This window comes from Mus caroli, chromosome 3, assembly GCF_900094665.2.
Source record: "Mus caroli chromosome 3, CAROLI_EIJ_v1.1, whole genome shotgun sequence".
NCBI classification, from domain to species: Eukaryota; Metazoa; Chordata; class Mammalia; order Rodentia; family Muridae; genus Mus; species Mus caroli.
Genome location: NC_034572.1, coordinates 24,392,131 through 24,408,872, shown reverse-complemented (window position 1 = coordinate 24,408,872; position 16,742 = coordinate 24,392,131). Strand labels below are relative to the sequence as shown.

General features: G+C 39.1%; 1 protein-coding gene across 3 annotated transcripts in view; it reads right to left on the bottom strand.

Moving 5' to 3' along the window:
• Positions 1 to 16,742, bottom strand: part of LOC110291392 (EGF-like and EMI domain-containing protein 1) — a 562,504-nt gene that overhangs the window by 363,282 nt on the left and 182,480 nt on the right. The window lies entirely within an intron of this gene.

Sequence of the window (16,742 nt, the reverse complement as noted above, 5' to 3'; positions counted from 1 at the left end):
TCTCCCTCTCCCTCTCTCTCTCTCTCTCTCTCTCTCTCTCTCTCTCTCTCTCTCTCTCTCTCTGTATGGGTATGTGTGTTTAGGGACCAGACTCTAACTAGCCATGTACCTTAGGAGGAGCTTGAACTTTTGATTCTCTTATCACTACCTCCTAAATGTTGAAGTTTATATGAGTGGACCAACAAACCTGGTTTTATGTGTCACCAAGATCCAACCCACGGCTTCCTGTGCACTAGGAAAGCACACTACTGAGCTACAGTCCTGGCTTTGGTCTATATACAGTCAAGCATGGGGCCATCCTGTTTCTTGAGTTTAGGTTCCATAAAACACTCTCACTTTTCTAAGCCTCTATCACAACTTACAAACACTACCTTTGGCTCTGTGCTCTCTGTAACATAACCAGGAAGAGGAGGCACAACAGCAGACGGGGCTTTGCTGTGTGTTTTTGGGTTCTCATGATCTCTGCGATGTCTTGCAATACTGCCAAAGTAATATATTTGCATTACCCACCTAACTAATGAATTCATAAAACAAGAGCACATGGAAAAAACAACTCAAGTTTCATGTCTTTTTCTATACATATTTAAAATAATTAAAAAGCATACCAGAAGGCACTTCTTTCTTGTTCTTGGGGAAGACACAAGTCCTTCCTGCACAGTTTTCTTTCAACATCCAAGCATGTTATCTAATTAACGTTAGTTTCTTAACTTTTTTCTTTTAAAAAATCATTTATTTGCCAGGCAGTGGTGCCATATGCCTTTAATCCCAGCACTTGAGAGGCAGAGGCAGGCAGATTTCTGAGTTCGAGGCCAGCCTGGTATACAGAGAGAGTTCCAGTACAGCCAGGGCTACACAGAGAAACCCTGTCTTGAAAAAACAAAACAAAACAAAACAAACAAACAAACAAACAAAAGTCATTTATTTGAGATTGAGTTTCTCTGTGTAGCCTTGTCTGTTCTGAAACTCACTCTGTAGACCAGACTGCCTTTAAATTCACAGAGATCACCTGCCTCTGCCTCCCAAGTGCTGCTCAGCTTAAAGGAATGCGTCACCACTGCCTGGATAACTTCAGTTTCTTACCTTTTCTCACTGTAACTAAAAAATATTTAAGTAGCCTCACAGAAACAGCAACTACATCAACTAACAATAAATCTGAGTAATCATTTTTCTCTTGTCTTCCAATATTGCCCAAAAGACTCCTGAAGGATATCCTGGAAAAGGAAATATCATAATGAGGAAGCCTGTGCACACTAAGCTCAGAACTACAGTTGGTTCAACAATAAGGGGTGAACAATAACTGATTTCCTGATCAGAGATCCTGGGAAACTAATGTATGAAAGCTACTGGCTAGCATAGGAAAAATATTATTTCCTTCTCATTACTTTTGAATTATATTTTCTGACATCCAGTACCATTTATAGTAGGAAAGAAAGGTAATTTGAGAGTGGTTAGGGCATTTGCTGCACATTAGTGAAAATACATATTTGCTTCTTTTTTTAATCAAATGAGTGATACACTTGATTCAATCATTTCATCTTGTTATCAAAGACCAGATTGCAAATTATATGAGTCTGACAATAGATTACTTCTAAATTAAGACTAGATTTCAGTTTCTTCAGAAAGGAACCTCAAACTGGATTTGGAATGTAGTAAGAAATCATGGAATGATTATTTTAGCATGCATAATATGTAAGGGGTGGGGTACTTTTGTGCTAGTGTACTCTCAGTAGTGGTGAGGGAATAAGGGATAGGATGAAGAGGGAACAAAGGCCTTGATATAGCATATTTCTATGAGACATAATATTGTTTGTTACTGAATTCTTGTTTGTATAACATTCTTCACTGTATGCTTCCAATAGTCATCTATTCCCCTTTGGGAAACCATGTTTCATTATCCTACAAGTAAAGAAACACAAATGATAAATTTATACAGAAAGAATATAATTATTGAAGGTGTACTCGTCTGCATTAATTTTCATACCTTTGCTTCCCTCAGACTGTAGAAAGCTCTAAGATGCCTGTTCCTTAAGACTTCTACAATCCTAAGATTCATTTTAATCATGCAAATAGCCTTTCTAATACAAGCAAAGCCAAACTTTCATTTTCTCATGACAGTGGTTCTCAATTAGGGGGTGGCTAGCAGAGGAGAAAAGACACATCACCCTCAGAGCCTAAAAGGGACATCTAGAGACAATGGTTTACAATGAGGGCACACTAAAAGTATATTGGGTGCATATACATCAGAATGTGGTGGTCATCCCACTTTGTGGAGGAGAGCCATGACCAACAGGGATGATAATCTGGCCTGAACAAACAGCTTTTTTTCTAGCTGGGAGTTCTTGAACTCTAGAAATACACACAGGTGATAGAGAAATGGCAAGTCCTCTTCTCCCCTTAGCTCCTTCCCAATGCCATCTCTAGCAGCAGTCTCTAACCCACATGGGTCTAGGATAATATGGTTTGAGGGCATATTCTTATAGTTATAGTCTCAGATCTTCCCCTGTATGTATAGAGACCATACTGTTAAGGAAGGGGAGTCTCAGTGACTTTGTTTAAATAATGGATAGAGTTAGTGGCATACAGTGTCTCGTCATGTCCAGAGTTTGGCAAGTTCTTGTCAAACTTAGTGAAAGGAGTTCTTGGTGTTGTTGAGTTGGAACTTGGTAAGGGGTGAAAGTTGTGAGCAAGAGACAATTAAAAATAATGGTAAAAAAGGAAATGTTATTGTTATAGTAAAGGTAAAACATAGGGGGTGTGACTGTTAGGCTCTTTCTCCTAGACTTATAGTGTAAGAAGTTGAGAAAAAGAGTGCAATACTAGTGTGGTCTTAAGAAGATGGTGCTATACACAAGTTTAAAGGAAAATGGTCAAAGAGTGGCTGACATGTACATACAGTGTGCACAGACTGAGAGGGAGACAAAAAGAAAAGAATGGGATACTGAAAAGCTTAGAAACAGGGAATGGTCAACATAAGAGTGAGTTTGTTGAGCTAGGGCAAAGTAGGTTTTTCCATAGGTTATGTATATGTGTAGTAGGTGTACATATGCATCTGCATGTGCATGTACATGTTTGCATGTTTGTATGTGTTTAGATGTATGTAAATGTGCATGTACATTTGTAGGCAGATTCATGTGTATGCATGTGTATATATGTTCTTAAGTTCATGTAAATGTACATGTACATTTGTGTACATGTGCCTGTATGCATGTTTATATATGTGTGTATACTAAATGTATGTGTATGAATATACATGTGCCTTTGCATGTATGCAATATGTGTACATGTATATGTGCATGAGTATACATGTACATGTTTGTGTGCATGTGACTGTGTTTATGTGTTCATGTGTGTATTGCATGTGTGTCCACATGTGTGTGTGTGAATGTGTGTGTACTATGCGAGTGTGCTGAATAAGTTTATGGTATATGCACATGTGTCTGTGTGGATGCATGAATCTGTGCAAGCATGGGAGACCAAAGAAGAGTAAAGGATGTTGTGTTCTATCACTTTCTGCCTTATTTCTGTCCTGACATGGTCTGTCTCTACACTTGGAGCTAGGTTAGCAACCAGCATGTCCAGAGAGACCCTGGTCTCTCCCCCAGCTCCTAGAACTGCAATTTCAATCACTTGTGTGATCACTCCCAGTTTTTAACATTAGTATTAGGGATTATAACTCAGGTTTCATACTTACTCACTAAGCCATGTTCCCACTCATATTCAGAGGATTTATGACTTGAAGAGACCTGTATTGGCTCTGGTATATTGATATCTTCATAGTCCTCAAGGCAAGTCAATGAGACAACTATCTGCTCTGAGTAGAAAATAGCCTCTATGTGTCTTTAGAATTACCATGTGCCTGCCTCCTGAAAGACTCTGGATTAATTGTGAACAAGCTAACTGACAAGCCATCTTCTAAATATCATTAATTTATTTTCAGCAGTCATTTTTATCTTTTCCTTGGTTCATACTGGGAAGACACCTGCTGTCAGCTCCTAACTCTGACTCCTTAGCACTGTCCCCACAATGCTCCCTTATTCTAAATCGCTTTTTATGAGAGAGGTAAAAGTAAAATCCTCTGCATCTTGGTCTCGTGTTCCTATACAAAATATGAGTGGCTTCTTCCAGAGGTTACTGGGTTGTCTATACATCAGAAAAGTGGTTCATTGGCTGTAAAATTAAGTAACATTCAAGCAAAACGAAGTTCCTTCTTCAGCTATAACTGACTTCAGTAGACTGTGTAGTTAAAGTACTGCTTTGTTTCTTCCCATAATTCCAGGGGCTAGAATAACCAAGATCAAGATGCCAGGTGATTAACTCTTGCTCAGGGCGCAGTTCCTAGCTTGAAGACAGCCGCTTTCTTGATTATTCCTTAAGGCACACTTGAAGAAAGAGATAAATTTTGATCTCTTCCTTTTCTTATAGAACACTAATACCATCACATTAGAGCCCATTGACTTAACTTTAATTACTCCCTAGAAACAACTACAAATACCATACAATTGTGGATTCAGATTTAATATGATCCAGCACAATTCATTCTACACCTTTCTTTCCCTGGCTTATGCATTGAAAAATCTTTTCCAAAAAAAAAAAAAAATCATTCCATCTTACCCTCTTCAAAAGTTGTAACTCATTCCAGGACCCTTTCTAAACCTACAGTCCCAGTCTCATCTGAAAATACTACATGGCTTAGACTTGGAGTGTGATTCACCCAGAAACAAACTCCCCTCCAGTTTTAAATCTGTGAAATTTAGTTGAGCTTCCAAGCTGCATTGGAGGGACAGGCACAGGGCAGACAGGTTGATTTCAAAATGAAGTTCATCAGGAAAATAAAGGGTGGTAAGCCTCAAACACATCTACAGTTTAGTAAGCCAAATTCCAGTAGTTTTTCAGACTAAAAAGTAACCCATGCAGATTGATGCTTAGTTGGGAAGGTAGCTTTGATTTGGGGAACCAGCAGGACAACAATCCTGCCCTAGAAACTGTCTCAGATTTGGGTCACATTCCCAAACTCTAGAAAATCCTATTCCATGGATTCTATAGAAAGTTAATTGGGGAAAACTGAAAACAAGCCGATGGTCTCAGTTACTAGATGACTGTTCTGGGATGGATTTACTAGAACTCCCAACCACCAAAGTGTTAAAGTCTGTAAGGTTGATTGATTGATTGTATAAGTTCTATGATTATGGACAACTGGACTATTACATAGCCAAACTGTTATGAGCTATCTTTAGCTTCCTTAGTAGCCATTGATTGCCCACCTCTGTGTTTGGACTAACGTCCTTGTAACTATTAGGTAAATACAATTAAATTGCTTTTGGAATGCAATAATAGACCATTAGTTTCTACCAACCCAATGACTAATGGTCATCAGATAGCATTTGAAATTTGTAGCAGAGATTTCCCTGCCTTATATTCCTATCAATGTGTCTGTGAATATCTTTACAACTTTCTTTCTTCTGTTACTGTAAGAACTTCCTGAAATGACTACCCTACTACAACAAGGTAGTCAGGGAAAACGGAACCATGTGCTCAGACTATGGCACCCTGTGTTCTTTGAGGTGAGAACTAGGCTTCCGTGCTGATACTGTGATACTTCTGCTTTCATGGAACAACTGTGAGAGGCACCACCATCCTGTCAAGCAGAAGGTAAGATGTCTGACAGACTTCCTTTATCTTATACCATATACTCAAGGTTAATTCTTCTTGTTTTGATATACTCTGACCAAAGGCATCTTAGGGGAAGAGAGGAGTTTTGTGGCTTTCATTTCTAGGTTATAGTACATTACTGGTAAAGTCAAGGCAGAAACCTTAAGCAGGAACTATAAGCAGAAACCAGAGAGTAATACTACTGGTTTGCTGACAGATCTATGCCTTCCTAACTTTCATATGTGTCAAGGATTATCTGACCAGGGAACAGTGTTGCCTAAAGAAGGCCTGTACCCATTGCATCAACTAAAACTCAAGACAACCTCCAACATAGCTGCCCACAGTATTATCTGGGCAATCATTATTGAGAGACCCTGTTTTCTCACATGACTTCAAGCTATGTTACATTGATAGTTAGGCTAACTAGGGCATTATCTCTGCTCCCTTTGCTTAAAATGAGCAATATTGTTCTGCTCATATAATTCATTAATGTCCAGGCCACATGTGTTCTCTGTTGAACACATTTCATCATTTTCTATATATAGACTGATTTTCCAAATCTTCATTTCTGCCTTCCTATAGCTTAACCCTTGCTTCCTTAGTTCACACCTGTATCTTTCTTTCTATCTATCTATCTATCTATCTATCTATCTATCTATCTATCTATCTATCTATCTATCTATGCATTTCACTTGAAGCAGAGATGAAGGACAAGAATAGACATTCAAAGTTTTAGAAATACTCTGCTAAGGAGATTCCTTCACCTTGCACCGTTTACCTTCTATTAGTTCACTGTTTGAGGCATGTCTTTGCCCTTTACAACAACAGTCATTTTTCTAGTACCTAATAATGTTGCTCTATGTCTCTCTACAATGGTGTCTTTGAACATCCACACTCTTAGCTATAGCCCTTTGTTGATCATAATGACATGCCCCTTCTCTGATGAGACTGCCTCTGGCCAGCTGCCATCTACCTGAACCACCACTATAATCAACTTTCATGTTCATATTTCAAGCTTGCACCCCAGAATTCTTCCAGGATTTCCTTGCTCCCAAAGCAACATCTCATTTAAAATTTTTCTGTTACTTCTATTAGTTCTCTCCAGCTAACTAATAGAAGTATACTTTCTTCTGGTTCTAGAGCACGGGAGTTTGGAGTGCCAGCATGATGGCTTCAGGGAGTATTCTCTCCCTTGATTCTGGACAGGAAGGTCTTCATTGTGACTTACATGGTCTTTCCTAGATGGGTTTTTATGAAGAGACAGAGGCACACAGAGACAACAAAGCTGTCATAATATGGAGCCACCATTCTTACCAACATCCTGCCCTATGAGCTCAGTTAGCCTCAACAATACCCTCAAATGCAATCTCATAGACTCATGTATCTGTCTGCACTTGTTAGGAAACACAGGTCACATGGCTCTGTGGCCGCTGGACTTCTGTTAGCACTTGAGGTGAGTCTGAGACTGACCTGAGGACGCTAAGAGTGCCTGTTCTGGAACATATTCCCATACATCCTTTTGGAAAGACACATAAGCTAAGTTGTGACTAAATAAACTTTAAAAGAAAAAAATCCAGACTATAATGCTGTATTTCTCAGGGTTTCTGACATGATAACAAAATAAGAGTACCAGAATTCAAGAATTAAAACTTATTCTGGCTCACAGCTGTAGAGGTTTCAGTCCAGGGGCAACTGAATGCATACTTTCAGATCCAAAGCAAGGCAGTAGTTTCATGTGAGAAGGTATTCAGCAGGAATGCTGTCTTGTAGTCTTCCTGCATCCCATCCCATATCTGGACTCTTTGGGGGAAATGAGTCATATTTCTACTTATATAATCCTATAGCCTCTCTCCCAAGTCAAGGTCCATTATAGTCAGAAAGCAGGAGCAAGGATGCTAGGGATAAAGGGCACTTGTAATGGACATGCTTCTGTGACATCCTTCCTCCAACCACACCAAGGGGCTAGTCTCTACTATCTCCCTATCACACCAACCAAATCCTTAGTCCTTCAAATAATTAACTCATTGATGAATCCTCTTGATCCAATCACTTCAAATCCTCACCCTTGAACACTGCAATGCCATATCCAAACAATAACAACACTTCACAAATAGTCCCAGATTCATGAAGCTGACAGTCAGAACACCACATGCTGCTTAGCACAAGCTCTCAGACAAGTGAGAAACATAAGCCCATTGATTGCTCATAGCTGAAAAGCACTTTCCTTGGACCTTTAGAAATAACCTTGAGAAGCATCCAGGTTGAGCAGTATCTTCACAAAGTTACTAAATATAAAAAACATATCATCAAACAATTTAGAAATAGCACAGTAAATGAAACCCAGTAGAAAGTGACGCTAATTAAATGCAAATGGTCTTTGGTGTGTAGGGCAATTATCTCTCATTCAAACATTACATATGGAATACTGCAGGCATCATTTCCTTTATGAAAGGAAACAAATGCTCACAAATACACCATCAAGTTATCCAACACAAATGGTCCAAACCTTTTGCCAATGGGCTGAGATCCAGCTGACATATTTTCACATATACAACACAACCAAGCACATTAGTTACCCTTCAGCAGGTGTTTGAACATCATCATGAATGAGTGTGTTACCAAATTAAGGATGTCCTCATCTGCTTCTTCATCTCTGGGAATATATCCCCATGCAAAGAAGTTAATATAAAAGTGTTTTCCCCAGATATTCTTGAATAGTATCAATGAATTTTTCAAAAACAAGGTGTGCCTTGAATTGAACTGTGGATTGCAGTGTTATGTGCCATTGCAGTAACAATGATACAAAGGTGATTGGACATACTTAAACTGCTACTAAAACCTGAAATATAAAAAGACTTTGAGAAAGGGGGATACTTGTCTGTACAGAAAACAAGTGCAGATATATAGATATAGATATAGATATAGATATAGATATAGATATAGATATAGATATAGATATAGATATAGATATAGATATAGATATAGATATAGATATAGAGCTAGAGCCAGAGCCAGAGAGAGAGAGAGAGAGAGAGAGAGAGAGAGAGAGAGAGATTGACCATATACTAAAATCTGGGCCACAGTGTCCTCGGTATGGGACATCCCATGGAATAAAGTCCTTGGAATTCTACAAAGAGTTTAACAGAAGAAGAAAACAGGAAAATGTTAGTCAAGAAGTATGATAAATGAATAGAGGAATGTGGGGGTTGGGGAGACAATTTACTATGAAAACATGTGTATTCATTATTTCCCTCTTTGATCTGAGAAAATACTGGACAAAAGCAAGCTAAGGAGGGAGTGCTTACTGAAGCTCACAGTTCACAAAGGCATACAGTATATCATGACAGGTAAAGCATGGCTATTCTAGCATACTAGGGCTGGTCACTTTGCATCATCATGAGGATACAGAGAGCATATATCCTGGTATTCGGATGACTTTACCTATTTTATTCAACCCATGACTGCAGCCCATTGGATATTGATATCTACCTATACTAGGGGCAGTCTTACTTCCTCAGTTAACCTTTCTGTAACCATCTGTCTTAATCAGTGTACTATTTTACTATTTCCATGAAGGAACACCATGACTGTGGTTACTCTTACGAAGGAAAGCAGGTTTCAGAGGTTTAGTTCATTATCCTGCCAGGAACCATGGGGGATCAAAGGAGATATGATGCTTGAGAGGTAGCTGAGAGTTCTACACCCAGAATTGAAGGTATAGAGAAGAGAAGCATGAAGCGAGGGAGAGGGAACTACTGGGCCTGACTTTGATTATTTCATAGCACCAGTGAGCCACTTCCTCCAAAACCTCCTAATCCCTGTCAAATATGGCCATTCCCTAATTACCAAACATTTAAATATATGAGACTGTGAGGAACATTCCTATTCAAATCACCACAGAATTCTTAAAGACAGAGCAAGAAGGATGTTTCCATGGAGTTAAAATTCCATCAGTTAACAATCAAGATAAAGTGCTGTAACATGCTTCTTGAACTGTCATCCAATTATCTTTTAAATTTAATTTATTCGGTTGTGTGTGTGTGCCTGAATGGATGTATGTGCACCACAAGCATGCAGGTGCCCAAGGAGGCCAGCAGAGAGACTATTGGAAACCCTGGAATTGGAGTTACAAATGGCTGTGAGCTGCCATGTGTGTTGGGAATTAATCTGTGGGTCCACTGAAAGTGTAGTCAGTGTTCTTTAAAAGTAGGACATATCTCCATCATTCTAACTTTCTTTTCTTTAGACTTCCCTGATGGCTTTTGTGTGGCATGATGATATTTTACACAAACAAAATATTCTGAAAGTTAGATGTCAGCCCACTATTAGGCTCTGCAAATAGGTAGAAAAGTTAGCCACAAGTGGTCCTTAAAGGAGGACAGTTGATCTCCCAGGCCCTTTTCCTTCCTCTCCCTCTTTCTTCTACACCTCTGCTTTCTGTCTTAGAGGAAAACAAAACAGAATTATATCCACTTTCATTTTTACTTAGGATCAAAGAGTAAATAATAGTATAATTCAGTTATTTCTTCAAATAACTGAAAGTAATTTCTCAGCAGAATCATTTGCCAACACCTTCAGTGTTTATGTAACTGGTCTTGCCCTTTTTAGCTCACCAGAGACAATAGGGAGCTCCAACAGACAGAGCTTATTTCTACTTGCTACAATGCACATATTTTCACATGGTAACATCTTAGAAATTGAGATATTTTCTTGCAAACAAGGACAATTTAAATGTTTGGCTTGTTCTAGCAGCTTCCAATGGCTGTCATCACTTCCTGTCATTCCCCTGGTGAGAGCAGAGCTGTTCTAGCATGTTTTGTTTTATTTTATATACCTCCATTTCCAAATCAGAGAAGCCCTAGACTATAAACTTGGGAGTTTTATGCCAAGCCAAATGACTTTTGATACATTTGTTTGACTCTGGTACCTACTAATTAAAGTATTACAATTAAAAACTATATTCTTTGTTTCAGGTTAGCTAAGATGCAGGGAGGGAACCCACTTTGCACTTAAAGGACCATTAGAAAGCTCTTTTAGGACACATAAAATGTGGGAAATTTTTTTATATAATGTTATTTCTTAATCATCTCTAAAACAGTGCTATGCCTGACATTTAATGACATGCTAGATGTTATGAAATTTGGGAGACAGTGACAAAATTTAATAAATGGAAAGTTTCATCACTGGATGGCAGGAGCAAAGGTTCTGTGACCCCATTTAGCGGCTCACTCCAAAAGCACAAGATGGTTATGACTAATTTAGCATTGGACATCTGCTGACATAGTACCTGTGTGCTCCCAGAGAACACACTGGTATTTTCCACTCGAAGTCTTCCCTTGTTGTATGTCTAGGGAACTGTCTGCATGGTCGATGCTCCAATGGCCCTTCTGATGCCACCTATAGAACAGGGCTCTTATTCCTAACACATTATGCAAAGATCGCCTTTTCTCTTGTTGTATTTCTCTTGAGAAAATTGGACATTTATTCAGAGATGAGTCAGAAAGTGTGAAAGGACATACCATATACAGTCATATCACTTTATGAATCAAGTCTGAAACTGACTGTAAATTTTAAGATAAAATTCAAATTTTATTTTTCAGAAGAACTGAAGTGGGAGATATCCTGACCTAACAGGTGTATATTATTTCAAGACAGTAGAAATAAGAAAGTTTTAAACTTACTATAAGATGCTACTCTGAACAATCATAGGCCAAGTTAGGACAAATGCAAATTTCTTTGGCCATATCACTCAAGTCTGTTCCATGTTATAAGACCACAAGGTGAACACTGGCATGAAGTCCTCATTTCCTTGATTTACTACCACTAGACTTTAGAGAATAAAATCTCACATTGGTAAAAATATATCTACATACAAGATATCTATGTAAGCTATAATAGGAGATATGTTTATATATACTTACTGTATCATATATGTACATACATATAAATGTAACAAATATATAATATCTATATGCAATGATGATATGGATACAGTATTAAAATACAGTTTTGAAAGATATCCCACATTGATATTAATGTACCTTGATCAAATGAATATATCATAAAAAATCACATCCACTATGACATTTTTGGAAATATTAACAACTATTGAGTGTTGATAATATTACACAATTATTGCTTAAAACATGAGGAAAAGCCAGGTATCTATTTTATTTTACCCACAAGAAGGTCCTTCGAACCTCTGGTGGAATCACCATGCCTGACCTAAAGCTGTACTACAGAGCATTTGTGATTAAAAAAAAACTGCATGGTACTGGTATAGAGACAGACAAGTAGACCAGTGGAACAGAATTGAAGACCCAGAAATAAACCCACATACTTGATATTTGACAAGAGAGCTAAAACCATCTAGTGGAAAAAAGACAGCATTTTCAACAAATGGTGCTGGCACAACTGGTTGTTAACATGTAGAAGAATGCGAATCGATCCATTCCTATCTCCTTGTACTAAGGTCAANTCTAAGTGGATNAAGGAACTNCACATAAAACCAGAGACACTGAAACTTATAGAGGAGAAAGTNGGGAAAAGCCTNGAAGATATGGGNACAGGGGAAAAATTCCTGAATAGAACAGTAATGGCTTGTGCTCTAAGATCGAGAATTGACAAATGGGACCTCATAAAATTGCAAAGCTTCTGTAAGGCAAAGGACACTGTCAATAAGACAAAAAAGGTCACCAACAGACTGGGGAAGGATCTTTACCTATCCAAAATCAGATAGGGGACTAATACCTAATATATATAAAGAACTGAAGAAGGTGGACTCCAGAAAATCAAATAACCCCATTAAAAAATGGGGCTCAGAGCTAAACAAAGAATTCTCACCTGAGGAATACTGAATGGCTGAGAAGCACCTGAAAAAATGTTCAGCATCCTTAATCATCAGGGAAATGCAAATTAAAACAGCCCTGAGATTCCATCTCACACCAGTCAGAATGGTTAAGATAAAAAATTCAGGTGACAGCAGATGCTGGCGAGGATGTGGAGAAAGTGGAACACTCCTCCATTGCTGGTGGGATTGCAAGCTTGTACAACCACTCTGGAAATCAGTCTGGTGGTTCCTCAGAAAACTGGACATAGTACTACCGGAGGATCTAGCGATACCTCTCCTGGGCATATATCCAGAAGATGTTCCAACTGGTAAGAAAGACACGTGCTCCACTATGTTCATAGCAGCCTTATTTATAATAACTAGAAGCTGGAAAGAACCCAGATGCCCCTCAACAGAGGAATGGATACAAAAAATGTGGTACATTTACACAATGGAGTACTACTCAGCTATTAAAAAGAATGAATTTATGAAATTCCTAGGCAAATGGATTGACCTGGAGGGCATCATCCTGAGTGTGGTAACCCAATCACAAAAGAACTCACATGATATGTACTCACTGATAAGTGGATATTAGCCCAGAAACTTAGAATACCGAAGATATAAGATACAATTTGCGAAACACATGAAACTCAAGAAGAATGAAGACCAAAGTGTGGACACTTTGCCCCTTCTTAGAATTGGGAACAAAACACCCAGGGAAGGAGTTACAGAGACAAAGTTTGTAGCTGTGATGAAAGGATGGGCCATCTAGAGACTGCCATATCCAGGGATCCATCCCATAATCAGCCTCCAAACGCTGACACCATTGCATACACTAGCAAGATTTTGCTGAAAGAACCCAGATATAGCTGTCTCTTGTGAGACTATGCCGGGGCCTAGCAAACACAGAAGTGGATGCTCACAGTCAGCTATTGGATGGATCACAGGGCCCCCAATGGAGGAGCTAGAGAAAGCACCCAAGGAGCTAAAGGGGTCTGCAACCCTATAGGTGGAACAACAATATGAACTAACCAGTACCCCCACAGCTTGTGTCTCTAGCTGCATATGTATCAGAAGATGGTCTAGTCGGCCATCAGTGGAAAGAGAGGCCCATTGGTCATTCAAACTTTATATGGCTCAGTACAGGGGAATGCCAGGGCCAAGGAGTGGGAGTGGCTGTGTAGGGGAGTGGAGGAGAGGGTATGGGGAACTTTTGGAATAGCAATGGAAATGTAAATGAGGAAAATACGTAATAAAAATAATTAAAAAATAGAAGCTCCTTCCTACTCCAAATATCCTCAGAAAGATGTCCTCAAGTCAGATGCCCATGTCCATTTTTCTCCTCAGAAGAACTTTGAAATCTAAAGGCTGAACTACCTCCTTTTTAAACTTTTTTATTAGATATTTCCTTTATTTACATTTCAAACGTTATTCCCTTTCCTGGTTTCCCCTGAAAACTCCCTTCCCCTATCTCCTACCCCCTCCCCCTGCCCACTAACACACCCACTCCTGCTTCCTGGCCCTGGCATTCCCCTAAACTGGGGCACAGAGCCTTCACATGACCAAGGGTCTCTCTTCCCATTGATGACCAACTAGGCCATCCTCTGCTACATATGCAACTATAGCCATGAGTCCCTCCATGTGTACTCTTTGGTTGGTGGTTTAGTCCCTGGGAGTACTGGTTAGTTCATATTGTTGTTCCTCCTATGGGGCTGCAAACCCCTTCAGCTCCTGCAGTTCTTTCTCTAGCTTCTCCATTGCGGACCCTAAGCTCTGTCCAATGGATGGCTGTGAGCATCCACTTCTGTTATTGTCAGGCACTGGCAGAGCCCCTCAGGAGACAGCTATATCAGGCTCCTGTCAGCAAGCACTTTCTACCTGCCTTTTGGTTATAAAGAAATCACAGATCCGGGTAGTTTAAAAAAAACAAACAAACCAAAAAAAAAAAAAAAAAAAAACCCAAAACCCTCAGTGTCATTCTGGAGCTGGGAAGGCTCGGGGTCTAGTGTGAGCCTGCTTTCTCACAGATGAAAATTTCTTGCTATGGCTCTATCCTCACATGAAGGAAAGGGCATGTATGCTCTTTATACACTAATCCCATTAACAGGTATAAAAGCATTCATAAGACAGCATCTCTTAGATGTCTCAGAAGTAGACAAAAGCATAAGATTTACCTACTCTTAGCCATGTTTTCATTCAGGTGTCCACCTGTCTTCCCTTCTGTAGTATAAACTCCAAAAATCAGCTCCAAAAAGAGTGTTCATTCCTGAGAACTCTTCTTAGCATGTAATAAGGTCTTCATGTTTGTACTTCTATAAGTGTATCTTTCTAAATGCATTAATGAGTAACTATTTTTAATAATAACTTAAGTATACACTATTAGAATTAGAAGTGATATTAATGAGTTTGGGGGATTAACTACTATCCACTGTACAAAGACATCTCTAAGAGGTTTAAAAGCTACAGCAATCTATGGGTATAGAGAAACTTAGAGAGAAGTGTGATGCTATGTCCAGTTAGCAAAATAACAATTAGATATTCACTCCTGGGTACTTTAAACTCTCTAGTCATTGGTTCTTGGCTGAAGTTGCAATGTCAAACATGCATTTCCTGATGTGGGGCATGCTTTGAATACAAAGTAGTTGGTTATTCACATAACATTCATGCCACTGTTGTTGCATATGGCAGAGTTCACAGCTTGATAAGTCTGTTGATTGCTCTTCTCTCCCAGAAGCCTATGTAGTACATTCTGATACTATGAAAGCTGTCCTGCTGAAAAGCAGCTTTCTAGTTAATCTCAGCTTGCTTTATCCATGTCCTGTGATAACAGTTTGTGATGTCATCAGTAACAGGGCATTACCATAAAGTTCTAATGGGCACTGTGAACAATGACAATAGCCTGTGTCCTGATTTGCTTTGTTTTTGTTATTGTTGTGTTGTTGTTGGTTGTTGTTTGGTTGGTTCTTTGGTTAGATGGTTGGATTTTTTTGGCAATAGCCTGTACAGTGTTTTGTCTTGTTTGTTTGTTTTTCTCACTTTGAAAAAAATGTTCATGACCAAAAGAAACACAGTTATAAAAGGGTTTATTCCATTTTACACCTCATGCCATCCATCCTCCATCGCTGAGTGAAGCCAAGGCAAGATCTAAACAACCATGGAGAAACATTTTTTATTGTTTTGTTCATTTGGCTCAATTACCATAATTTCATCAATATAGTAAACCAGTGTAATGCTCTGTGGAAGAGTCAAGAGATGAAGGTCACCTCTAACTAAGTTATGACACAAAGCCTGAGAATAAATATGTCCTTGAAGTAAAACTGTAATGGTATACTGCTGGCCATGTCAGTGGAAAGCAAATTGCCTCTGGTGGTCCTTATGGCCATGTATAGAAAAAAGATATTTGTCAGGCCTGTATACAATATTCTAGAAGATATGTTAATCAAGTAAGGACATCACATCTGGCACAGTTGCTGCCATCAGATTAGTTTGCAGTAGTCAACTGTCATTCTGTAAGATCCATCTGTTGTCTGCATAGGCAAACTGGATAATGAGGGCTTGAGTTTGGTTTCTGCTACTTGAGCACTATGGCTGCTAGGGAATGGTTCTGTTTCAGTGCATACTTAGAAACCATTAGATGTTCTGTATGCATCTGGAGCTGATCAATTTTGTCACTAAGCTCATGCTTTTCCTTTGTAACTTTCTCCAAAGATGCTAGAAGGAACCAGTCAGCACCATTATGTCCTTATTTTTCCACATATGTTCAAAGTTTTGATACACAGAGTGACTAAACTCCTTACTCCTCACAAGAAATAAATATGGGACATCAAAGACATTTATCTTGATAAATTCCTTGAACATTTACAGCATAAATTTTCAGTGCTCTCCATGCTACCGAAAAGTCTTCAGTGACTGTAGATTCCATCCAGATGGAGAATCTGCTACAGATAATGCCAAACCTACCAGAAGTCTCAGTCTGGCACTAGATGCCCAGATGGTTCCTGGAGAGCCATTGATGAAAGTTTGAAAGCACTTGTTCTGATATCAGTGGAGCCATAAGCATCACCAGAGTGAGCTAACTCAGGAAAAGAGGGAAGAGCAAGCAATCAATGTGCAAGCTCACCTTCCTTCTGCCATCACTGTTTATCTGGGCTGCTACCAGATAGCACGGCCCACAACCAGGGTGAGTCTTCCCGCATTGATCAAGGTAATCAGGATTGTCAGTGGGGTGGCAGAGGACTGCCTGCTCAGGTGATTCTAACTTGTG